Source organism: Pipra filicauda, unplaced genomic scaffold, assembly GCF_003945595.2.
Source record: "Pipra filicauda isolate LSUMZ 115617 unplaced genomic scaffold, ASM394559v2 scaffold14_size4853619_pilon, whole genome shotgun sequence".
Classification (NCBI taxonomy): Eukaryota; Metazoa; Chordata; class Aves; order Passeriformes; family Pipridae; genus Pipra; species Pipra filicauda.
The window spans coordinates 1,563,941-1,572,710 of record NW_024103985.1 but is presented as its reverse complement, the minus strand read 5'-3'; the positions used below and the strand labels follow the sequence as shown (position 1 = coordinate 1,572,710).

At 42.7% G+C, this 8,770-nt stretch overlaps 1 long non-coding RNA gene across 1 annotated transcript in view; it reads right to left on the bottom strand.

Moving 5' to 3' along the window:
* The window catches only part of LOC120322753, a 39,518-nt gene that overhangs the window by 15,050 nt on the left and 15,698 nt on the right, over positions 1–8,770 (bottom strand). The window contains exon 2 of the long non-coding RNA XR_005562646.1: positions 1,887–1,927. This is a non-coding gene — a long non-coding RNA (uncharacterized LOC120322753). The remainder of the gene's footprint in view (positions 1–1,886; positions 1,928–8,770) is intronic.

Genomic DNA, 8,770 nt, shown 5'->3' with positions numbered 1-8,770 from the left:
TTACTTTACTTAATATGATTTAAAATTGGAATAACTAAAGAAGCAAGCACAGTCTCATATGAGGAAACACTAATTTCCTTTTCTAACGTTGTTTTAAAAGCTCCATATGCCGTGTTTCTGGAATATCCCATTTATAACCAGCTAAAAAAGCCCAATATTAAGGTGATGGAAGCTGCATAAGGAGCAGAACAGGGACCACATAATTTTTCTCTCAGTGTCTGCTGTTCCAGTCATCTGATCTGGGGGTGAACCTGTAGTGTTTCATGTCTGTGTCATTATTTTCCAAAGCACATACAGGCACAGGAAAGAGCTGGGTTCTTCCTGCTAAATGGAATTCTGTGAGATTTATGAAGATTTACCTTTTAGAAGTGTTCCTTCCTCTGAAGGACTGGTGCTGTTCTCAGGACCTCCAAGAGCAGCATTGCTTCTGGTGTTAGATGGCATCAGCTTTGTGTCTGTGTACTTACCCCTTTTCTGCTAAGTGAACTTAATTAATTGCACTATTTTTTCTCCAAATTCTTAAGTTTTTCAAAAGCATTCATAAATTTCCCATCTGACGAGGGATAGTTAAAACTGAGTTTAATGAAGAAGGGAGAGGAATCTGCAGATTACCAAAGAAATGAGGGGTCTGACAGCAACTGTGACAGGCTCTACAGGCAAGCTTTAGGAAAACTATTATTTAAGGGAAAACAATCAATAATTACTAGATTATCCTACTCACTATTTAGGCAAAAGTCTGTTATCCTATTACAAGCATACAGTAAATGTCAGCATGTTTCTGTATTGCCATGGTGGCTCTAACACTTTGGAGATGAGGCTGAACATGCAATCAGTTGTATAATTTAATTTTTATTTGGAATGACTTGGCTGAGCTCCAGGCACAAGTAATTATGACCATTTATGAAGATTAATCTGACACTTCTCATCAAAGGGACAAGGCCTTGTAGTGACTCAAAGGCTTCGTTGATTCTTCCTCCCCATCTCATCTTTCAGTGTTTCCACTCCAGTCACAGAAATAAGACTAATCAATTAATGTTGTGACTGAGCACTGCACCTCATTAATGAAATACCTGGAAGTGTTGGAATTCACTTCCATTCACTTCTCAGATTGTTCCAGTGCAAGAGAAAGATCCATCAGGAGTCACCTGAGTAGAGGTTTTTAAGCCTCTGACTTTCCAGGTGTCTTAAATTCAAAGCACAACACAGAAAAATATTAGTTTAACATGAGACCAGGGATCTGATAAAAGCTCGTTTACTCATAAAGAATTGTAAAAAGAATAAGCTCGTACCTTACAGTGCCCATACAAGCTCTAAGCACATGTGACCCTCTGTTCCATTTGAGATTATGAGGTGGGTACATTACTCTTATAATTGTGGATCTTTCAAAAATACACCAAGACCTGTTTTCTCCTGCCTTTGTGTCTGTACTGAATATCCCCTCTCAAAAAAAGGGGAGAATTTTTCATTTGTTCTGCTTATGTAAACCTCCAGCACGAGTTTAATCACAGCAGTTGAGGTATCTGTCACTATTTCCCTCAAAAGTCTGTAGTCAGCTCCGAGCTGGTTTTGTTTTATTTGTGTGTTCTTGGTGTTAAGTTGCTCAGGGCTGACACGAGACAAGGTTTCAGCTTAACAATAAACCTGTGTTAAAAGCTGCAGAGAGTTCTTAATTTTCAAAAAGCAATTTCAAACACAAAGCAATGTTACTGTAGTGATTTTGTTTATATGCAGGGCAAGTTATGCCACTGCAGCAAAGCCCTCTGGGGAAGCAGATTACGAGGCTTTCCATTTGAACAGTCAGTGGTTTGAGATGCAAATTCATTTCTAGGGAAGCAGAGGATTTGTGAGCCAACACTTCAACACTGCTGGTGGAATAATGCACATACCTGAGAGCATGGTACCTGCTGGCCCCAGTGCAAGGATGTACCTGCAGGGAAAGAAAAGAGATGAGAACCAAGGTCAGAGGCCATTAAACAGTAAATATGTAAATAGACACTTTGCTCCTGGTAGCACCAGGTTCAGGACAGCAGTGACCAGGACTCTCAGTCAGGACTGCCCAGTGACAGGTCATCTAACCCGGCTCTTGGCTGTTTTCTCATGCCACGTACACAGGATGCTTTACTAGTCCTTTCCATCTTGGAATTAACTTTTCCACTGCAGTGTTCACAGCACAGATTTTGTTCAATAAAGCAGTGGAAAGAACAGTCATCAAAACCCAGTTATACAGGATCCATTTCTGGTGGTTCTCAAATGAGCCCTGCTTTGTGAGCAGTAATCTCTGACCTACAGACTGCTGGACTTCAAAGATCATAAAGACAACATTACACTTCCACAAGCACAGAATTGGGAATTAATTACAATCCATCCTACTAACTACAGCCAATGGCTGTAGCAATGCTTGGAAAGGAGGTACATAGCCCTGAGGAAGGATCAGAACAGAAGGAACTGGAAAGTTTAAGCAGCTACTGCACACCCTTAAGGGTGAAAACTTACTTCTCTTTCCATTCTTTGATTAATTCCTGACTCCTTTATATGTATTTTTCATTATCTTTCTTAAACATGCTTCCTTTATCAGGACAATTTCCTCCAGTGTGAAAAATATGCAGGGAACATTAAGGGATGTCCTTTAGTGGAAGGAATGTCTGTGCCCAACTGAGCTGTGACTGCAGTTTGTGTGGACAGTCTGGAGCCAGGCAGCTACAGCTGGAGGAACTACAGGCTGGTACAGATGATCCTGGTCCCTGCTGCTTCAGAGCCAGGGACAGCTCGTGTCACCAGCATCCACAGATCCAGCCTACCCAAACTGCAGCACCCCAGGACTGCAGTGCAGACTCCAGCACTGGATCCCTCCTTGGACACAGAGCTGCTGCACAGGATTGCACTGCTAAGGCTTCTTATCCCCCGTGCTGGGAAGTGTTAGTCAGTAAAGAGATTTAGTGATACAAGTCCATAAATCACTTCTGACAGGGAAGAGAACACTTCCATGAACAAGGTAAACATTGCTAATGCTTTTGAAGATGGAACTTCAAACAGATAAGGCACTTTCTGAAAGCTGAGAGATACATGTGGCTGTCTTGATTTGAGTGAGAGCCCAGAATTGTGGAGTCTCCTCTGGAGACACTCAGAACCCACCTGGCCACGATTCTCTGCAGCCTGTTCTGGGTGAACCTGCTCTAGAGGTCCCTTCCATCCCCAGCCAGTCTGTGAGACCTGCACAGGACAGTCTCTTCTGACCTATCCCATCACCTTCTCTACGGAAGTTTTCTCTTGGCTCTCAACTCAGGAGACCCAAAGGTCCTGAAGTGTTCTGTCTGCTGTAGCTGTGGAAACTGGTTAATACCCTGATTCAACACAAAAGAACTACAGCACATTTAAGTTATAATAACTGTTAACTTGGCCACCATGACAAATGGCTTTACTGTCAGGCAAGATGCTATAAACTGCTACTTTGCAAACTGAACATCTGTGAAGAGCAGTGTTCTGCTCAGTTAGGATGAAGGGGCTCGAGGGAGGAGGTGCTGAGGGCTGGTGTATTGCTCCAAGTTCTGGGCAGATTGTTAAGCAGACACTGAGATAATTAAAATGTGGGAAAGAGTTCCCATTAATTGATTTCACATTTTAGAACTTTGTCAAAGTGACCCAGCACAACTTCCTAACTTGTTACAGCACAATTTCCTAACTTCTCTGGCAAATAAATATCATTATATTTAAATTCTTGTTCTTTCCTTTGCAAGATGTCCCAAGCATTTGATAAGCTTTATGCCCTGAATCCCTCTGGGGAGAAGGGTCATGGTCAGATAGCAAATGGGAAGCAGTGAGTAAAGGTGGTGTAAAGGAGATGTACAGATACACAACTTCATGTCATGCTACAACAGATCTGTTGCCTCTCCTTCCAGCTTTGCCCACACCTTTGGGGAGGAGCTTTTTGTCTGTCCCATTAGAACACTGTCTGAAAACTGCAGAGCACTGGCTTGGCCACCTCATTTGGAAGTAAAGCCATGCTAATAAAGCATTTCTAATAGTGAAGTTATCTATTTTTCTCTTTGATTCTTGATTCCAGTGTAGCATATTGTCAGTGAAGTGCTCCTTCATGACTCGGGGTGATTTCACAGTAACAATTATACCCCAGCACTGAGCTCTTGGCTGGATAAATGTGAGTGCCCTCATTGCCTTCAGCAAATTCCAGTATTGCTCTTACACTAAACATCACGAAATTTTCTGCTTGTTTCTTAAGACATTACTAATTGTTAACCTTCGTATCATCTGTCAGCTCATCACAAATTAAGAGAAATGTGGGGTTTGGTAGATGTCCCAAAGTCTCCCAGCTTTTTAATGCAGAATTCAGCATTATATTAGGCATCACAGATGGAAGGAATTCAAATAACTGTTGCTTCCCAAAAATCAGTGGTGATTTCTGTTGTTTCTGCTGCCTCTGTCCCCCCGCTGGCAGCAGTGCAGTGTCGTGGCAGGGATTTATGACCAGAGGTGACAGTCTGGGTTTGAGACTGGACTTCCTGGGGTAAGAGGGGGAATGTGCCCTTCACCTTCTCTTCCAAGTGATGAAGGAATGGACAGGCACTCCTCTGTGGAGGCTCTGCTTGCAGTTTAAGTGGAACAGGACCTGAGGGATGGGGCTGTGCCATTTGTGCTCGCTGCCGAATAACGCTTTTAAGCCGTCCGGCCTCTTGTGCAAACACGCCTCGAGACATCTGTCTTGAAGCATAAAAGGAGATGTTTCAAAAGGTTGACTTTCTGAAGGGTTGAAACCCTGCAGACCAGCCTGGATGGAATAAGCTGGTCGTGCATTTCATCTTTTCTGAATAGAGCAGAAACTTCTGGATGCTGCAACCCACGGTTTAAGAGCTAATAAATTTTATCTGGATTCTTCTATAAATGAATTCAGAACAACCCAAATGTTTCTGTTTAAAAGCCTGAAGGACTAAAGGGAGGCAGATGATTAGTCTCAAATGGCAGGCATTTCCCCTCAAAGGCATAACTCAAACATGAACCAGGTGTTCCTCTGCTTGTAAATACAGCACAAAGATTGTAAGAGGTAAATTACTTAAAATGGCAGGAAAAAAAAAAAGTTCAATAAAAGCAGCAGAAGCAATTCTCTGCTGCAACCCAAGCTTTTACAATGTCATATGGAATTAAAAGGTGAGTAGCTTTAAAATGAATAAATTATTACTGCATCTCTTAAGTTCTTCACTATTTGTTGATACATGAAAATTCAATACAGATAGTTCCACAGGGCTGCACTGCAGAACATGCACTAATCACTGGCCATGCTTGGGCTTAGCTTAACATTGGTGCTAGCAGATAATACAGATAACATTTGGGATTTTGGGTTTTTTGTACAATTCCACTGAGGTACAACCCTGTAATGGTCATGTTACATGATTAGTTATACCTGCCTTCTCTCACCCCTGTAGATTACACACCTCTTGTTACAGTAATTATTGATGTACACTCTGGGCCACACAGATTAGAAGAAGGGCTTTTATTCAAATACTAAACCTTGGATTTGTGAGTTCCATGGGAACCACAGGCCATCAGACTACACCTCTGCTCTGTCTCATCCTTCGAAGGTGAATTATGAAAAATATTATTCAGAAGGGGGTTTGGTTATGACTTCACAGTGAGAACACATTGCTCAAATCTAAGATCACTGCTTGAACTCTAGGTATAACTCTAGGCCAGACTGGAGGAAAGAAGTGGAGGAAGTAGTTGTAGAGGAAAGGACTAAATAGGAACTTGTGTTGGGGATTGTTTACAATGGAAATATCTAAGAGGACTAGTCTGTCAATAGCTGTTCTTTGTTAACTCCTCATATTGATACTTTTTCTGTAGGAATTACCAGTTTTACCAGTTTTAAACTGGATGAATTGAAATGAGAGAAGCAGCCATAGGAGAAGGAGAGCTTGGAGACATGTCTGAGCTACCTCTGACAAGCCAGTGCACCAGCTGAGCCCTGATAGTTGCACTTTTAATCTCCCAATTGTGAAGCAACATCATTATCCCCAGCCTTTCATTATCCCCAGCCTTTCCCCTGTGCTGCACATCTCCTGTTCCCTGTGTTGGGAGCAGGCTGGGAGCCCTCCTCTTATTACTGATGAGAGCTCAATGCACATATAATAACTTGTTTAAGTGCTGCAATCCAAGCTTGTCTCTGACCCTAATCTGTCAACAGATCAACTCAGCACAAACGATTACACCAAGAATAAGCAAAATTGTGAATTTTAAAGCATTTTTGCAGTACAGAGAAGTGAAACAGTAAAAGCCTAGAGATGCACCTAAGTCCAGTTTCAACAGATTTCAATTCTGCTAGTTTAACCTTTACAGTTTTCCTCTTTGCTGTCCTACAGTAGCCCACACTTCAAGTTGTGTGGTGGTCTAATATCAGGTACAGCTTCTAACTCAGGCCTGGAACTGGCTGGGTAGAGCCTGTCAGGGATGATACTGCAGGTTTTCAAAAGTTTAAGAATTTCAAAAGTTATATTGTGCACGTCCACCATCCTCATAATTTCTAAATTCCAACTCATCAAATTGATGATCTTTAACGCTGTGAAATTGTTCTGTGTGATACAGAACTGTCCAAATTCAAGTCCTTATAAAAACATGAATTGCTACAATAATTTAAAGTAGCTGTGTGCTTTGCAAAGCACTCTCATATTGCTGGAACACTTCACATATTTTTATAAGGATGTCAAACCGGAATATGGTCAAATAGCCTTTTGATGTAAAAGCAGTAGACATCAAAACAAACTCAACAGACTGAGAAAAACACTTGGAGCATCTTGAAAAATAATAATTTCAGTTCATGTCCAGCTTGCAGAAGCAAAACTCTGTATGTTGATGCAGTTAAAGCAAGAGATTTGTCCCCTATGGATGTAAGAGCAGGTGTTGAGGCCCCAATCCTGTAAACAAGTGTTTGCTTATTTTTTTATATTAGGAATATTTGTGCCCCCAAATCCCAGCATGTTTAGGGGCTTCCCAGAAGCTGCCACTTAAATGAGTTCTGTCACCAAGCCCTGGACAGTTGATGTTGGTGGGAGCTCATCTCACAGCCAGACTTCTCTGACCATCACAGCGAACCCAACTGAGCAGGGCAAACATTCTCCAGCACCAAACAGGGGAGTCCAGGAACTCCTCCTGCTGCAGGAAAAGAAAATAAGACATAATCTGCAGATTCTACACCGTCCTAATTCCCACAGATTTCCATGCTCAAGGCAGCAGCTGGCTCCCAGGGGAGGGTTATCTACTCTTGACTATCCCCAAAGCCTGTGGTCTGGGCTGTGGGTGCCCATACCCGTGGTGTGCCCGCCTGTGTGGGCACCAGAGTCCTAAGGAACTTTCCATGGTTTTTCAGTAGTTAACACATGCTGAATCCAGCAGCCACATTCCCATGTTTCTTGGAAAAGGTGGCTAATTTGGGGTGCAAATTAATTTTGTTTAGTTTTGCACATACGAGCGAGACTTGACAGGAGCTGCCTCTGATTAAATTTGTGCCACTGCATCACTCAGTCCCACAGATTGTGTAGTAGGAAAATATGCCACGATAACATCCTCCTTCAATATCCTCTTTAATTTTTGGTACAATAGATGTATTTTCTCCTGCCTTCTGAAGAAGGGACAGAATGCATCCCTGAAGTTAATAACATGATACGGGGTCATTTTTATTGAAAGAAAGTTAAACATCTGCTGTGTCTATTGCAGTATATTAAACAATATTTTATTATTCTCACTTCCCTGACGTGATTCGTGTCCCTGGCAGGCACAGAACCCTATTGTTTGCTTTTCATATACATGTAGCAATTTAAAATGTGCCTGTGAAATAAAATCAAAGATAAGGACCAACTGCAGATACAGAGCAGTCAAGGACAGTGGTATTAATGGCCCATACCTGTCTTGTGCATTCCCACCCAGCCTTCCCTACTCCCACCCTGTGAAAGGGCACCTGGACACTGTGCCTTGCAGAGGAAGAGGAGTCCTTAGAGTGCAGGGGATGCTGTGGAGAGCTGCTTTCCCTTAAGCTTTGTTGAAATTACAGCAATTTTGGTAATTCTTCACAACCACTGAGGGGAGGCACACGGGGAAAAGGAAGGCAGCTGAATATTTTGAGTCATTTTTCATCCAGTTCTGATGGAGGCTGGGAGCTCAGGGACAGGCATGAAAGAAAACCACTTCACTTCACATTAACATTTCCCTACGCCCACTTCAGAGCCCTTTATGTGCCAGCAAAACCACAAAACTGGAGCATCCGTGGGAAGGGAGCACAGGAGGGATGGGAATGGAGCTGGAGCTGGGCTCCAGTGCAGTTTACAGAGGAGGAACATACTGGCCAAGCCATTTGCCCAGCTCTACATATTGAATAGAGATGTTTGCCCTCAGTTGCCAGGATTTAGGATAGATTTATTTACAGGGAGCACAGTAAAGTGACTGTCTACTGAGAGACTGACAGTTACAACTGAGCCATCAGTGCTGGTGTGAGCTGAAGTTAAAACAGACAGGGGGTTCAAATGGTATTAGAAAACACCCCTTTATTCCACTGCTGCTTTTTCTTACATAAAATCAACTGACTTCTGTTCATGAACTGAGATAATGCAACACCTATTCAGGCCAACACCTTGTCATTGGGCAAATCTGCCTCTGAATTGATTCTCATGTCAGCAGGGACATCGTCTCAAGCTCAGCCCCTCAGCATCCCAGTAAAGGGGTCTGAGGTCCTGCTGGGGGCCCTACAGCAGCTGGTACCCCACAGGTCACACCA